We start from the raw sequence: 16,530 nt of genomic DNA, 5'->3' as shown, positions 1-16,530 counted from the left end.
GCTCAAGAATATCTTGAATGTCTTATTGAGGCTCAAGGGAGACCTCGTATTTATAGTAATACAAGGGTATGGGCGGGCGCCCAACTTATGGGGCGCCCGGCGGACCAAATACAAAGAATGCCGTTACAAGGCCCAAATGGGGGCCAAATGTACAAGTAAATATATGGCCGCGAAGCTCTCGAAAAGAGCTACGCGATGACCAAGGTCCGGAGGCGAAACTGGGACTTTATACCCAACAACCTCCCACTTAAAGGGCCAGTGAAGCTCCTCTAAGCTATGTAACTCCCACCCGCTGTAGACACATATCAAGCTGTGCTGTTGGCAAACTTTTGGTGAGAGCATCTGCAGGGTTCTCATGAGTGCCAATCTTGACCAAACTGACCAAACCATCATCTAGCACCTGTCTGATGAAGTGGTACCGTACATCAATGTGTTTGGTACGAGCATGAAACATGGCATTCTTAGCCAGGTATATGGCACTCTGGCTATCACAACCAAGGACCGGAGCCCTCTCTGGCAATCCAAACTCCGTGACAAGGCGTGCTAACCAAATGGCCTCCTTAGAAGCCTCTGTGACGGAGATGTACTCGGCCTCAGTAGTAGAAAGTGCTACTATCCTCTGGAGTCTAGAGCACCAAGAAACAGCACCACCTGCAAGAGTATAGATGTACCCACTAGTAGACTTGCGGGTATCAGAATCACCTGCCATGTCTGAATCACAATAACCCTGCACCTCAAGTGGACCTTTACCATACATAAGGCATTTCTTCTGTGTCCCCTTCAAGTACCTCAAAATAGACTTTATAGCATCCCAATGTGCTTTGCCAGGGTTGGACATAAAACGACTGACTACTCCCACTGAATGAGCAATGTCTGGCCGTGTAGCAACCATAGCATACATAAGAGATCCACAAGCAGAAGCATAAGGGATCCCACGCATAGTACTGGCTGCATCATCATCTTTTGGGCAATCATCCTTGGATAGTTTAACATAGGGCTGCAATGGAGCACCCAAAGGCTTAGAATCAGCCATGTTAAATCTATCAAGGACTTTCTGGATATACTTCTCCTGTGAGAGGAAAAGCAACTTCTGTGCTCTGTCCCGTCTAATCCGAAGACCCAAAATATGTTCAGCTGAACCCAAGTCCTTCATAGCAAAAGCTGACTTCAGCTGGTCCTTAAGAGCTTCCAAAATGCTCTTATTCTTCCCTGCAAGAAGCATGTCATCAACATACAGCACAAGTATCACTGGGCTGCCATCTGCATCAGTTTTAGTATACAAGCAATGATCTGCATGGCTACGATTAAACTTTTGGTTAAGCATGAAAGCATCAAACTTTTTGTACCACTGCCTCGGGGCTTGTTTCAGCCCATAGAGACTACGCTTCAGCTTACAAACCAGATGTTCTTTGCCAGGAATGACAAAGCCTTCAGGCTGCTTCATATACAGCTCTTCATCTAAATCACCATGTAAGAAAGCTGTCTTTACATCCATCTGATACAGTTCTAAATCCAAAACAGCAGTGAGAGCAAACAAAACACGAAGGGTGGTCATTTTGACCACAGGAGAGAAGACCTCCTGAAAATCAATCCCTTCCTTCTGAGCATAGCCCTTAGCAACAAGGCGGGCTTTATACTTAGGCTGGCCGTCAACTGTCTTGACTTTGTACACCCACTTGTTAGGAATAGCCTTCCTTCCTTTGGGCAACTCAACCAAGTCCCAAGTGTCATTTGCATGTAGAGACTTAATCTCCTCCTGCATAGCATGCTCCCACTTGTTTCGGAGTTCACAAGACTTAGCCTCTTTGAAAGTAAGAGGCTCACCCTCATCTGTAAGCAAAACATGTTGCAAAGAGGGATCAAAACGCTGAGGTTCCCTCCGAAAGCGAGTAGACCTCCGTACCCAATGATCATTGGCTGGTTGGGGGTCAATATCGGGAGGAATCATAATTTCAGCATCAAAAGGCTGCGGGTTTTCACGAACAGCCTGATTTTCAGCATATAAGGGTTGCTGCCCTACACCTCCAGGAGCATGAAGCGGCTGTCCAACCTCTTCTGGCTCAAATATCACGGACTCATTATCTTCAGCCCTTTGTGAAGCATCCTGGGGCTCATTTTCAGCATCAATGGGTGGCTGCCCTTGCTGAAATTTGACCTTTTTCTGATCACCATGAGAGGCACAAACATTACGGAGCAGCTTTGCCTCATAAAATACAACATCCCGGCTGCGAACCACTTTGTTGGTTGATGGCAACCACACACGGTAGCCCATCTCACCTTCATCACCGTAGCCAACAAAGGTGCCCTTCTCGGACTTAGCATCAAGCTTGTTCCGGTCTTCCTTGCGGATATGCACATATGCATCACAACCAAAGATGCGTAAGTGGGCATATGAGGACGGTTTGCCAGACCAAACCTCCTCAGGGATTCCACCTTTCAAAGCTGTGTGTGGAGATCGATTGCAAACATGAACTGCAGTTTTCAAGGCTTCTCCCCAAAAATCCTGAGAGAGATTAGCTGTGGACAGCATGCATCGAATTCTTTCACACAGTGTACGATTATACCTTTCAGCCACACCATTTGAAGAGGGACTATAGGGGGGTGTAAGTTCCCTCTTAATGCCATTATCATCACAAAATTTCTGAAATTTAGTACTAACAAACTCACCCCCATTGTCAGTGCGTAAGCATTTAATCTTCACTCCTGTTTGAGTATGAACAAATGCATAAAACTTTTGAAATGCAGCAAAAGCATCATCCTTAGATTTCAACAAAGTGATCCATACTTTTCGTGAGTGATCATCCACAAAAGACACAAAGTACTTTGAACCACCTTTAGATTTAATGGGCATGCTGCATATGTCAGAGTGGACCAAGTCCAACTTTTCAGCCTTGCGAGAGGCACGAGAGGAGTAAGAACTCCTATTCTGTTTCCCATACAAGCAATCATTACAAAAATCAAGCTTGCTTCCTTTTGCATCAAATTTGTTCAAAGAAGACAAAATGGAGAGACCCTTTTGGCTCATGTGGCCAAGTCTCTTATGCCAAAGCTCCATGTGGGAGCGTACCTCTGCAAAAGCAATAAACTTACCAGACAAAGCCTAACCATGAAGGCTATATAATGTTCCTTTCTTGCATCCTTTTGAAATCAGCCTTGTGCCTTTGGTCAATTTCCATGTGCCATTTCCAAATATGGCCGTGTATCCCAAAGCATCAAGCTGGCCCACAGACAGGAGACTGGTTTTCAAACCAGGCACATACCTCACATTTGGCAGCACAAACTCACTACCATCCTGCAAAGTCAAATTCACGGTGCCCATACCTTCAATATTGCAAGCATGATCATTCCCCAAGAACACCTTTCCTCGGGAGCCTGCAGTGAAAGTTGCAAAACACTCCTTGATAGGAGTTACATGAAAAGAGGCACCCGTGTCAATAATCCAAGTCTGTGAAAGCACATCAGATTCATACATCAAGGCATGAATAACATCTGGTTCTGTGACATGCAAGTTATGAACATCAAGTGCATTAGCAGAAAAAACACATAGCACATCATCTGAGTCAGACAGTTCCTCTATGACAACACCAGAGGCCACATTGGCCTTGCTCTTGTCCTTTTCGAACTCTTCTGCTTTGCTGGAATTACTCTCTTTTTCCTTCTTTTTGTCATTTGGATGACTGGATTTCTTCTTCCGGTCTTGCTCCATCTTGTAAAACCTGCAATCTGGCTTCTTGTGGCCTTTACGACCACACTGGTAGCATGTAACATCAGATTGCTGGCCCTTGCTCTTGCTTCTACCCTTTGAATTGGTAGTAGTATTTCCCCGCTTGGTCGTCCTCCCTCGTGAGACATTTGCAGAACCGCTAGTCTCTGAGGTCTTCCTCCGGATATCTTCATTGAGAATAGCACCCCTGACTCCATCAAAAGTTAGGTTGGGATTTGTCCCAAGTGACACCACAAGTGTTTCCCAAGAGTCAGGCAAAGTAGTGAGCAAAAAGATAGCTTTCAACTTATCATCAAAAGCAGGCAATCCAGAATCCTGCATCTGATTAAGCACCCCTGTGAAAGTAGTAATATGCTCTACTGCATTCTTAGAATCATCAAGTTGCATATTCATGAGTTTCCTGATGAGATGTACCTGGTTCACTGGCGTGGTGATCTCATAGGTGCTTCTCAGCTTCTCCCAGACGGCATAGGCTGTTGTCAGCCCTTTGAGGTCTACAAGAACCTCATCAGCAACAGCCATCTGGAGATAGGCAACGGCCTTTCTGTTCAGGATTCCCCATTCATCATCTGTCATAGCAGCGGGTTTGAACTGCTCAAGTGCAGTATCACATTCCCGCAGATAGAGGATATTCTGAATCCTCACCTTCCAAAGATCAAACCCAGTGCCTGCAAACTTCTTAATCTCTAGTAGACCCTTAAGATCACTTGTAGACGCCATGACTTATCAAACTGACACTTCAGAAAGTAAGTAATAGCAAGATGTTATGTACCAGATATGGGTTGACTGTAGGATGCTCGTAGATTGATGAAACAACTTCAAGTGAAGGTGACGGCGGAAGAGAATCACCGGATGTCGATGTAAACTCGCCGAGGGGCAGAAAGTTGCTGTCTTTGGTGTTGCTCGAAGATCCTGTCTGCTGGAGGCAGAGACGGCTGCTGCTAGTGGCCGTGGGACTGCTGGCTGCAGCCCGGACTGTTTGCTGGTGGCCTTGGGGCTGCTAGCTGCAGCGTTGGCTGCTGCTGGTGGTCGTGGGGCTGCTGGCTGCAGCCCTAGCTGCTGCTGGTAGTCGTGGGGCTGCTGGCTGCAGCCCTAGCTGCTGCTGATGGCAGCCGTACAGCAGGCAGAGAACAAGACCACAGAAACGCTGCTGTTTACAGCAGCGCAGCACCAAAAACGCAGCACAGAAACGCAGCAATGGAGAGCAAAAAAAAACGCAGCACAAGGGGCAGCAAGGGATAGAAGAAACGCAGCACAAGGGGGCAGCAGAGGGAGAGAAAAAAAAAAAACGCAGCACTCTAGAAAGAAAAACGCACCATCTTGATGATAAAAAAGGGAGGTGTTTGACGCGAAAAACGCAGACGATCCCGTAGTCAAGTGGTGGAAGACACCTCTAACTCCATAGCTTCTGCATACAGCTTCCCTCCATAGCTCTGATACCAGTTGTTGGAGGAGAATGACTCAAACACAAGAGCTTGCAGCCAAGGAAGTGCAGAGGAGATAGAGAAGAGTGAGAGTGAGAGAGAGAGAGAGAACTCACACAATGCTCAAGAATATCTTGAATGTCTTATTGAGGCTCAAGGGAGACCTCGTATTTATAGTAATACAAGGGTATGGGCGGGCGCCCAACTTATGGAGCGCCCGGCGGACCAAATACAAAGAATGCCGTTACAAGGCCCAAATGGGGGCCAAATGTACAAGTAAATATATGGCCGCGAAGCTCTCGAAAAGAGCTACGCGATGACCAAGGTCCGGAGGCGAAACTGGGACTTTATACCCAACAAGAGAGAGGGAGGGAGAAGAGGACACAGTATTGGGTCCCGAATACCCTCTGTAGGGCAACCACCACGGATGGTGTATTTGCTTTATTAGAATAAAGACCAACCTTCAGGGAAGAGATACCAACGAACAACACAATGGCTAGAAAAGCCCTCGGAATTCTATGGAAAATAGGGAGGGTTCTTGACCTATGCTTTTTACCTTGGCTGGAGCACTTCCCCTTGGCTGTCCTGGCCCTTGGAACACAGCAACCTTTGTGAATTATGAGATAGATTGACTGTTTTCTATGCTGGGTATTTATACCCCCTTTATGATAAAAGCTTTTGTGCACCTGTGAATGGATAAAAGGCAAAATGTGTAGTCCACCTATTGAGCCAGGCATCTACACATTCTTGAGTCTTCTCCTTTTTCTCACGGCCGTACACTTTCAGTGCAAATGACGAAGCAACCGCTTTGGTAGGAGCAGGAGGTGCTGAAAAGAGCTTTTTGAAAAGTCAAAATTTGCATCTTTAGTGACTCCATCTCATCATGACAGCTGGCAATAGTTGCCTCAAGACGCTCTGTCACTTCCAAAAATTTACTCTTCCCAACAGCCTCCTCTTCTTCAACTTGAAATTTTAGATCTTCCCCACCCAAGTTGGGATGATCACTCATCTCATTAACATCTTGGCCCCTCTTGGGTAGCCTAAGCCTACCCAAAGCCCCTGCAAGAGCACAATGCCCTCTTTTGGGGTAGCCCTATGGGCTGGACCACCTTCCTTCATGCAATCCTACATGCTTCTACAAACCCAACACGCAGATCATCTGACATCATTCCCCAGGGACACTCACAGTACCAACTGGCAATGCTTCATGTGCAGGACAACGCACACCTGACCTTGGATGCGTAGAGTGGAACCTTGGCTAACTCGTCACTCACAGACTGGGCTCACATGGGACTAGTTTCCACTCCAGGTCATGTACCTCCTTCTTCGTGTTCTGTCCTGGGGACATAGTCACAAGGGACGGGGGACGGTGACGGGGGACGGGGACGGGGACGGGACGGGGGACGGCCATAAGTAGGGAACGGGGACGGGGGAGGGAACGGCACTCAAAAAATAATTTTTTTAAAAAATTTTCTACTCTGCACTTATTCTACTTTGGAAGCACATCAAAATGAGCACAAATTTACACTAAAATGCTAAGATTTTGAGTCAAAGATAATAATTAAGTAGATACAAAATGAGTCATGACTCAAGAGTCAGGACTCAGGAGCCTTAAGGAGGCAAAATACAAGGACGGACTCAAATGAGTCAATGACAAAAAAGTGCTGAAGACTAGAGGCTAGAGGCTAGAGCTAAGTAGTAAACTGTAAGGCCCATGAATCATGATCCATGAATGATCATCCACGTGAAGTGCTCGCCTCATGGTCATGGGTAGCTTGTGCGGCTGCCAAAGAAGCATCAAGCTCATCCTCAGTCTCATCCTCACTGGCATGCTGCTCCTGCACCTCATCCTCCCGTTGCTCTTCTTGTTGACTCATCTCCCACTCGGTGAAGGAATCTGCCTTCTTGGTCATGCTCTTGCAAAGCATTCGCAAGTTCGCGCTGACGAAGACAAGGTCATTGGCACGCTCTACCCCGAGTCGGTTCCTCTTCCTAGAGGCAATGTGGCTGTAGGTACTCCAAAGTTGCTCCAAGCAAGAGGAGCTGACGGCCTGGCTAAGTATGCGGATGGCAAGCTGCTGCAGCTCCGGTCCATCTGAACCAAAGTCCTCCCACCATAGAGCAGCACCAACTTTGGAGCGGTCAACCTGTGCATCATGACAGCCATAGGAGCCATGAAACGACCTGTACATCGAAAGCTGGTCCCTGATCTTGCGCCTAACCGATGCATCAGGCACAAGACGATCCAAGATGATCCTCCATCCAGCGCTCACCTCCCGGTCGCTCTCCTGCTTGTTGCCTTGGAATTCTGGGTCCACCACATAAGCTGCTGCATGCAATGGAGAGTAGTAGGAATTCCACCTTCCTAGACACAAGGCATGGATCTCCTCGTATCTGTCTTCGTCAGGCACGAAGTCTTTCAACTTCTCTATCATGCGATCCATGGCCTCGTAGACCTTGCCTATGCATGGCTGCATAGCATCTACAATCCTCAACAGGTGGACTATGGGCCTCACCATAGCATCTGTGGTCTTCACACGCTCCCACCAAGAGGCGTCATCCGCCCGTAGCCTACACTCTTGGCCAGTGTTTGTATGGGACTCTTGCATGGCGACAAACTCGTCGCTAAGGAAAAGCCCCCTCAAAGCACCACTACAATCCTTCAACCGGCCCAACATGAGAAAGTTGTAGGCGAACCGGGTGTCGGAATATTTGAGAAGAGAGAGACAGGACCTCTTGTTGAACTCATGCCGAAGTCTTTGGTGGTTGAGGACAAAGGAGACCATGGTGTTGGCCTCCTCAATGAGCGGGCTGATCCATGGTAATGCCCCGATGTCCTTGAGGAGGTTGTTTAGGCAATGAGCCATACAAAAGGACACCGTGACATGTCCATACATACCTTGGAGAATAGCTCCCGTCGCCCTATTGGAAGGCTCCCCATCCGCAACAAAGCCGACTACATGCTCGGGGCCAACGATCTCCATGGTGGTAGCCCACTCCGCCGCAAGCACATCCGCGCTCTTCCCAGTGCCGGATGCATCATGAGATGAGATGAAGTACATCTCTCCACGGGAATATGCAACCATGCCGTGAATACTCCTCTTGCGGGTGTCACTCCATCCATCCACAATGAGGGAGACTCCGTTCCTCTCCCATTGCCGCTTTGTGTTGTCGGCCGCTTGCTCTACAATGCGCTTCTCCTTGTCGAGCAATGTAGTGCGCAAGCTCTCGGATGAGGGGGGCGTATAGGTTGAGCCATACTCCCCAATCTTCTTAACCATTACCTTGAAGTATTCCGACCTATTCAAGAAAGTAATTTACTAATGAGAAGGAGACTAGGATGATGAAAACATGAATGATGAATTGGCAATGATCGATTGCACTTACCTAGCCGCTTGAAAGGCAATGTGGTCGTGGAAGAAGAAGCGGGCCACCGCCATATCCACCTCCTCCTTCAACTTGGGATTCCAATTCTCCCCAAGTGTAGATTGTCGCCGTGGGCCACGTAATGATTGAGAGGCCGTGGAGATGGAGGGTGCCGGTGTCGTGGATGGAGTAACATTCCGACTTGATGGCGAAGGTGATGGTGTGCATGATCCCGATCCACCACATGACTCCATGGTAGAGGCTTGAGTTCCTCTCCCCATCGTCGCGGGATCCACGGCCACTCGTGGTGTCCTTCTTGTCGCTTCGACCGCTTCGTAGACGCTAAGCTTGTCAAGAAGTTCCCGTCTCTTCTCGGGCGTGACATTCGTGCAAAACCTCACCTCATGCCCACTCTCATGCAAGAGGTGGGCTCGCACTTTGTCGGCGCCACCCGTTCGCTGGTACGGGCAAAGCTTGCATACCCATGGCCGAGAACCGCCTCCATGAACGGATGTGGTGTAGTTTACCTCCTCCCACCATGTCCATCCCGTTGTCCTTCTACGAGAAGCCCCGGCACGTGAGGAGGATGCCATGGTTGAAGATGGCTTGCCGCTTGACTCTTGAGCCTTGAGGAGTGAGAGAGAGAGAGAGAGAGAGAGAGAGAGAGAGAGAGAGAGAGAGCCTTGAGGAATGAGAGAGAGAGAGAGAGAGAGAGAGAGAGAGCCTAGAGGCTTGGAAGTTGGAAGAGTCAAGACTCAAGAGGCTTGAGGGAGAGGTGAGAGCCTAGGCCCTAGAGCTTGGAACTTGGAAGTTGGAAGAGACTCGAGAGAACTTGAGAAGATTCAAGAAGCTTGAGCAATGAGCAATGAACTTGTGTGTGGCAGCTTGTAGCCTTGTAGAGGTGGGCTCTTATATAGATAGGCAAGAGAGAGAGAGGGCCAAGGCCCAACAGCCATAAACGGCTAGTAGAGCCCAAGCCCAACAGCCATAAACGGCTACAGTGGGGCAGGCACGCGGCACGCAGGCGCAACGGCCAGAAACATGCGCAACGGCCAGAAACGGGCCGGCGCAACGGCTATCTGCCGTCCCCCGACAGCCGTCCCCCGTCCCTACGCCGTCCCCTGCGCCGTCCCCGGTTTGAAACGCCAGACAGGGGACGTCCGTCCGTCCCCGTCCGTCCCCGTCCCTGCGCCGTCCCGTGTCGGCGTCCCCACGTTCCTAGGCGCCGTCCCCGCCGTCCCCTGTGACTATGCCTGGGGAAGACCCCGTCTAGTTCTGACCGTTTTCCCCCGAGGCAGTTGCCTTGGGAGTGGCACGCTAAGAAGTCTTGGGCTTTCCACCATTGTGCTTCATTTCAGCACTCTACGCAAGCGAGAGTGCGTCCTCGAAGGTGGCTGGCCTAACATACGCACCTCCCACTACATTTGGGTATCAAGACCATGAAGGAATTGCCCTTTCTTGTCCTTGGCCATTGTCCGCATGGGTTGGGCTCTTGGGCAGCCAAGAGCACAGCCTGTGTGGGCTACCCCCACACCTAGCTAACTCCTCATGGCCCCTCTTGGGTGTCCTAAGCCTACCCAAAGCCAATGCAAGAGCACAATGCCCTCTTCTCAAGTAGCCCTATGGGCTGGACCCCTTCCTTCATGCAATCCTACATGCGTCTACAGACGCCTAGTGTCCGGTCGCAAACCCAAGACACAGATCATCTGACACCATTCCAAAGGGAGACTCATAGTACGGACTGGCACTGCTTCATGTGCAGGACAACGCACACCTAACCTCGGACGCCTCGAGTGGAACCTTGGCTAACTCATCTCGGACTGGGCTCACATGGGACCAATTTCCACTCTAGGTCTGCTTCATGTGCAGGACAACGCACACCTAACCTCGGACGCCTCGAGTGGAACCTTGGCTAACTCATCTCGGACTGGGCTCACATGGGACCAATTTCCACTCTAGGTCCTGTACCTTCTTGCTCGTGTTCTATCCTAGGGAAGACTCTGTCTGATTCTGGCCTTTTCCCCTCAAGGCGGTTGCCTTGGGAGTGGCACGTTGGGAAGTCTTACGCTTTCTGCCATTGTGCTCCATTTCAGCACTTTACACAAGCGAGAGTGCATCCTCAAAGGTGGCTGGCCCAAACATACACACCTACCACCTCCCACTCGATTTGCATATCGAGACCATGAAGAAAATGCCCTTTCTTGTCCTTAGCCATTGTCCGCATGGGTTGGGCTCCTGTGCAACCTGTGTGGGCTGCCCCCACACCTGGCCGACTCCTCATGGCCCCTCTTGGGTGGCCTAAGCCTACCCAAAGCCCATGCAAGAGCACAATGCCCTCTTCTCAAGTAGCCCTATGGGCTAACCCCTTCCTTCATGCAATCCTACATGCTTCTACAGAACGCCTGGTGTCCGGTCGTAAACCCAACACGTAGATCATCTGACATCATTATAGAGAGAGACTCATAGTACGGACTTGCACTACTTCATGTGCAGAACAATGCATACCTAACCTTGGACGCCTAGAGTGGAACCTGGCTGACTCGTCCCAAACTAGGCTCTCACATGGGACCAGTTTCCACTCCAGCTCCTGTACCTTCTTGTTCGTGTTGTATCCTGGGGAAGACCCCGTCTGGTTCTGACCTTTTTCCCTAAGGCGGTTGCCTTGGGAGTGGCATGCTAGGAAGTCTTGGGCTTTCCACCATTGTGCTTCATTTCAGCACTCTGCGCAAGCGAGAGTGCGTCCTTGAAGGTGGCTGGCCTAAACATACACACCTCCCACTGGATTTGTGTGTCAAGACCATGAAGGTACTGCCCTTTTGCTTAGAGGCAGGGGGGCTTGTTTTGGTATGCTGATGTACGCTGTCTTTGTCTCCTAAGGCATGACTTGACCTCTAAATCCTTCACACTGAGCCATGCTTTTATGCCTTTGAACCATGCACATGAGCCTCTGAGTCAATAGTCGGAAACAAGTCTTGTTTCTTTGCTAGTGTTGGAAGGGGTATTGGGTATTTTGGAGTTAGTTGGTGTGAACACTCTCTATGGGTGTGAACAATCCTTATTAATTAAGTCAGAAGATAAGGCTTGATGCCTATAAAAGCATGTACTTTGGAGGTTCTCTAATTACAAGAGTATTATTTGAGATGTGCAAACATATTTCTCTTGAGCTTGCAATCATATACCATGGACATTATTGTACCACTTTGGTCTCATAGGCCCATTGGGTCTTTAGTAGACGCTTAATAGATAGAGAGACCACAGCGCAACAAACCGTCAGTACCTCATGACATTATCCGAGCAGAGTTTGCTGCGCCTCCTATGATGGTAGAGGCCATATTCCAGACTATATGCCTGCTAGACAGATTCAGAGAGATGCCACAGGACAGATTGTCATACAAAGCTTTTGATGCATCTAGAGAGCTGGCTAAGAAAAGGAGACAGAGGATCATGGTATGCACACGTCACACATTGGTTCTCACAGCATGGCCTAGACATGGAAGCAGCACGGGTCCCCCGAGAGGAGAGGGTATGCAGATTGTGCAGAGAGGAGGTGGAGAGCATTATGTATGCAGATGCAGAGCATATACAACCATCAGAGAGAGATATCCCATTTTATTCAGAGAGCCACATTCCCTATACCAGATCTTTGAGGCAGCAGACCAGCGCATAATGGGAAGATTCATTCTAGACATACAGCGTCATAGAGAGACATCATTATAGGCTCAAACAGCTCCAGAGAGGGGACGACAAACACAGATTACATTTTTTCAGAGATCCACCCCTCCCAGCCCCTACACAGCACGGAAACTAGTACTCCTTTGCCTCAGATGGCTGGCTGAAAAAAAAAAGATGAAGCTCCCTGACCCTTTAGGACACGTGGCTGAGCGCTGGCTGAGCGTGGCCTTACAGGAGCGCCTGGCTGCAGCTGAGCAGCTGCACTGGCTGCAGCTGGGCTGGCAGTTGTGTGGCGTTAGTGATTAACACCTTCGCTCAACGCTTTGCTCCACGCTGTTCGCTTAGCGCTGGCGCCTTCGCCTATGTTTCGCCTAGCGCTATTGTTGACGCAGCCTCCGACCGGGAGCCAGCCGACACGTCACCTTCGCTATGCTGCCTTCGCTCAACTTCCGCCTAGACTGTCCAGAGCTGACACGCCTGCGTGTGAAAAAGGGCAGAAATGGCTGCCCGACTCCTCCAGCTACGCTCGACTTGGGCTGGCCTGTTGGGTAGCGTAGGCTACCTGCTGCGCTGCTGTGAGGCTTGTGTTTTCTACTTTGCTGCGCCAGCTAGGCGACTTTGCTGCCTGCAACGCCCAAGGTTAGCCAACAGCAGGTTTCACCTCTGTAGCCTTCGCTTCACACACCTCCAGTGCAGGGCAGCAAAGAATTGACGGCTCTAGGGAGAAGGAAGAGGATCAAAGCAGCAACCTATGCTCTGATACCAGTTGATGGGGAGAAAGAACAGAATTAGGGTTAGAGTTCATTCATGGGAGACATACACAGAGAAGCAAGGGAGAGAGAGAGAGAGAGAGTTGTGGGGATAAGTCAACTCATGAGTAGCATAAGTGTGTGACTCCCCTATCACACATGTATATTGCACTAGTACACATAGTGCACTTAGTACATTAAAAGTACTAAGTGTACTATGTACTATAACTTATGGGCTTGTACACACTATAAGGGTGGGCATAGTGCCTTTACCCCAACCATTACTCTCCAGAGAGCAGAGACACTCAGAGCCCGCAGGAGACAGAGGACACCTGGCTTTCAGACACCACACCTATACCAGAGAGAGATGGCAGAGATCAAAGCTCAATTTCACAAAGAGGGTGCGGAGCGACTGGCTCGCTTCAGAGCAAACCCAAGCATGTTCTTCAAGGAGCTGTGGACACCCCCTTCATTGATGTATACCATTTTATACCCCCAGTATGGTGCAGGATGGAGCTAGCTAGGTTGCATATCATGATTGTATACTCCATGCATATAGCTTTGCATTCTCCTAGTAGTAGAGCTCCATCCCCTCCCCCACTCATTGTACTTATTGCACACCCAAATTCAGCTTTTTAGTTCAGTACTTTTTCATTTTGTTGGGATGACAGAGGATACTACACAATGATTTGTCTCATAGACCGAGTTCGGTCTTTTGGAAGACGTTAATAAAATCTCTCTCTCTCTCGCTCTCTCTCTCTCTCTCTCTCTCTCTCTCCGGTCTCCAGAAACGGGAAACAGAAAACAGAAATGAAACCAGCACCCCATCAGAAATGGAAACGAGAATAGGTAGGAAACGGCACATAGACTCGGTTGATTAAATTATTGAACCAAAACGTTGGGTTTTTAATGTGAAAAAAAATTATTTTTTTTGTGTGAGGATGGGATGCCATTTCTGCCCGTTTCTTGCAAGTTCCATCCCTGAAACATTTCAAGCCTATGTTTCCATCGTTTCCGGTGCTATGCCACACACACTCAGTTATCCTCCATCCACCATAGTCATGGCTTGATCCTTCATCTCTCTTTGCACATGGCCCATCCTAGCACCATGAATGCTAACATATACCACACATTGGTAGCAGTTGCAACTCTTTTCTTTCCATGGCAATATTGTATCGCCTTTTGGTCTCACAGACCCTTTGAGTCTTTCAAAGACGTTATTATTACTCCCTCCAGCCACATGATGTACACATGCCCCAAAGCTCAAAGCCTAGCTAGATAGCATTATTTTCTTTTCAACGGTTTACCAGTTTTTGTAGCACATAATCTTTGTAATCCCTTGTGTCTATGATCTTTGTAATCCCTTTTGTCTCATAGACCTATATGCTGTCATGGCTTGTTCCTTCATCTCTCTTTGCATGTGGCCCATCCTGGCACCATGAATGCTAACATATACCACACACATTGGTAGCAGTTGCAACGTAATATTGTATCGCCTTTTGGTCTCATAGACTCTTTGAGTCTTTCAAAAACGTTATTATTACTCTCTCCGACCACATGATGTACACATGCTCCAAAGCTCAAAGCCTTGGGCCTTTAGCTAGATAGCATTATTTTCTTTTCATCTGTTTACCAGTTTTTGTAACACATAATCTTTGTAATCCCTTTCGTCTCATAGACCTATATGGTCGTTTGAATATGGTTAATATAACTTTCTTTTTTCTCTTCTCTCTCTCTCTCTCTCTCTCTCTCTCTCTCTCTCTCTCAATAGGCCTTATGTGAAGGTTTCCCCCCTTCTTGGATCACCCATAACACCATCCCTATCCAAAAAGCAGGAGAACCCACTGATCTCAACAATTACATGACCATTATGATAGGCCATTCGATGGCCATGATCTATGGGGCAGTTTTGGAGGCTGAGATCAGTCTTGAGACAGGGACAGAGAATCGATTGGACAATCTCTCTTTCATTTAGCCTGGCAGATTCCAGGCGTATAACATCCCCAAGCCAACCGGAATACCATACTCTGAATCTGAGCACAGACTAAAGCCACCAGCATACCAAATAAAGGACGTGGAGCATTACTTGAGCCACCACAAGATTGGAATTATGACAACCATAGTACCGTGGCTATTTCAAGTAGCCCTGTGTCATGCCCACACAAACAACATCAAGGTTTAGTGCATTCAGCTAGAGGTGGTGTCCTACTTTGCTGGAGGAGAAAAGTGGGGGATATCTCTTCACACCGAGATCTGCTGAAGTGGCATCTACATCAAACCATAAAGCCAGTTCACCCTAAGTGGACATCAAGGTGAGGAACTACGTTCTGTAGGCATCCGTACTTTACCCTCAGCCCAAACTCTGGAGTGGTCTGCTTGGAAAGCAGCTACGACTACGATCCTTGACACTAAGCACTAACCCTTGGTGAACGAAAATGTCTTGGCGAGTAGCCAGACAGGCCAAACAGCCACATGAACATGCAGATTGGATGGGTCAAGCAACGCACAGAGGGCAAAAAGCAGTCATGACGCAGGCAAGACACATCCCCGGAAGGCCAGGCCACCACCAGGAAGGCAGGTGGGGAAATGGCAAGCATAGTGGGCATGGCGACATGAGAACTAACCAGCCTTCATCGCCTCTGCCTGTAACAAGGGCGCTTCCGACTTCTCTGCCTACTATCATGCCTTAAGTTTAATCGAGCATGTAAGCATCACCTTTATCTTTGGAAAGTAGAAGTACCTGTTAATCGATGGGAGCCTTTACTTCATTGTTGCGAAGAGAGACCCATCCCCAAAGAAGAGAATCTGCAAAATGCGAACAAAAGGAGGTCTATTAATCTCTCTGTGTGTCGAGGTAAGCTGTCTGAAAAATGGCTTTCGTTTGCCTTCTTTTTCCTTGAAGAAGACGCCAAAAAGTAGAATCACTAGGAATGAATGAAAATCTCACCCTTAATACTGATGCTTGTATTTTGCAGCTCCTAGGGAGAGTCTCCCGGACTGCCTTGCTGTATTCTCTGCTCTGTTTCTCTTATGAGCAGGAGAGATCTTTTGTAGCCCTACGGGCGTTTTTATATAACTAATGATAGAATCTTTTCTCGGAAAAAAAAAATGAAAATCTCACACGTGTCCTCCCTTCCCCAAATGTAGGCACTTCATCTGGGCCATTCACTCTTTCCACACTTGTCTGATGGGCGGAGCCTTAGACAGGCCAATATGACACGTGGCCTTCTTTCCCCAAATGTATGGGCGGAGCCTTAGACAGGCCAAATACATTTCGATAGCCTATCTGCCAATTTTTTTATCCACAACATCTCTTCTCTATATTATCTTAAGGAAGAGTTTCACAAAGCTTCCACGTGGCAAGAATTTGGAGGTCCAATAAGAGATGGCAAAACAATCATGGAATATTCCATCATTAAAGGATCCATATATTATTGAAATTTGTGTTTTTTGAGTTTAAGTTTTTTAAAATAAATTATAATATGAGAAGAAAAATCAAAAATATTATGAGTGTGTATAAGAAAAAAAAATAGTGCGACAATTGTATATACTTATATAAATAGATAATTTTTAGATGTGCCTAAATAAATGGCTA

At 48.1% G+C, this 16,530-nt stretch overlaps 1 long non-coding RNA gene across 1 annotated transcript; it reads right to left on the bottom strand.

The window, feature by feature from the left end:
- Nucleotides 1-15,674: 15,674 nt before the first annotated feature.
- LOC147618984 (uncharacterized) lies at nucleotides 15,675-16,163 on the bottom strand. The gene is made up of 2 exons (XR_015262054.1): nucleotides 15,883-16,163; nucleotides 15,675-15,740 (listed from the first exon to the last, which is right to left on the bottom strand). It is a non-coding gene; the product is annotated as an uncharacterized LOC147618984 (long non-coding RNA).
- Nucleotides 16,164-16,530: the final 367 nt, after the last annotated feature.

Source organism: Cibotium barometz, chromosome 34 (assembly GCF_041138505.1).
Source record: "Cibotium barometz isolate CiBa-2024 chromosome 34, ASM4113850v1, whole genome shotgun sequence".
NCBI classification, from domain to species: domain Eukaryota; kingdom Viridiplantae; phylum Streptophyta; class Polypodiopsida; order Cyatheales; family Cibotiaceae; genus Cibotium; species Cibotium barometz.
This window is presented reverse-complemented; position numbering and strand designations above follow the sequence as displayed.